We start from the raw sequence: 1186 nt of genomic DNA, 5'->3' as shown, positions 1-1186 counted from the left end.
TTTAATCTAGTGTTATTATCAATTGCACATTGGGGTCCTTATATAGACGTCCTTGTGAGACAGAATTACCAGAATGTCCTTTCCAAATGGAATTTGAGTTTAGATTAATAGCAAAATATCATGGTTATGACACATGGTTTATCCTAATAATTATTAAAATATGATTCATATGAAGTGTCCATTTGAGAACAGTTTTTAATTTATAGTTTTTTGCTGAAAACTTTTTATTAAAACTGCTGTAAATAAAAGATAATCGCTAAATAAAATAAGTAGAGGAAACATATTAGGACAATCCAAATATTTTCTATCAAGTCAATGTTATCTATCCATATTTCTTACGTTGTTGATGTTGTTGAGTGCGTGAAAAGAAACATATTAGGACAAAAGACAATTTATCTCTTAATTTATTTTTAAGTGAAATTAATGGTTAACTTGTGCATGATAATTTGGTATTAGGACAAAATCACTTAATTTATTTTGAATCCATTTAATATAAATGGATTCAAGTTATACTAATTCTTAAACTTCGTAAGAAAGTTACACTCACTTTTTTGGGTTTGATGTTTATAAGATGTTAAGGTGAGAAAGACACTACTTGCCATCTCATTAATGTTTTAAAATTTAATTACGTGACTGCCTCCACAATTAATATTCTACTCTTTTCCTCTCTGAACGTATCTCTTACAGCTTCACCTTCTTGCGTAGGCCATAAAACCAGCAAAGAACAGAGCCAGTTGACATGGCAAGTAGCGTTGTACCCGTTGGCACTTCACTTATATATATTCAAGCAACTCAACGAGACATGTTGCAGTCCCTCATAGCTACTCAAGCTGCACATGACCGGCTTTTGGATACCTTGATGGGGGACATGGCTGACTTGCGTATTATTCAACTACATCAGTTGAGAAGTTCCTTGTATTTTGCTCCACCTCCTGGACCCTCTGATTGAGTTTGCTTTGACATTACTGCAGTGTTATTCTTTTTGGAGAGAGACTTTTTTTTGTTCGGTAGTTGTATGTACTTTGGGTATCAAACTATTAATATGCTTCACGTGTTCTATATTTGTTGCTTATCTTTAGTATAACATTGTGATATATTCTTCACCGGCCTTTATTCCACACATGGCTTTCATGGTTTCTTTTGAGTGTTTCAAGAAAGACAAGTATATTCCAATCAAGACACTCAA

This window comes from Quercus robur, chromosome 11 (genome assembly GCF_932294415.1).
Source record: "Quercus robur chromosome 11, dhQueRobu3.1, whole genome shotgun sequence".
Lineage (NCBI taxonomy): Eukaryota > Viridiplantae > Streptophyta > Magnoliopsida > Fagales > Fagaceae > Quercus > Quercus robur.
The sequence above is the reverse complement of the archived record's forward strand: the minus strand, read 5'-3'. Positions refer to the sequence as shown.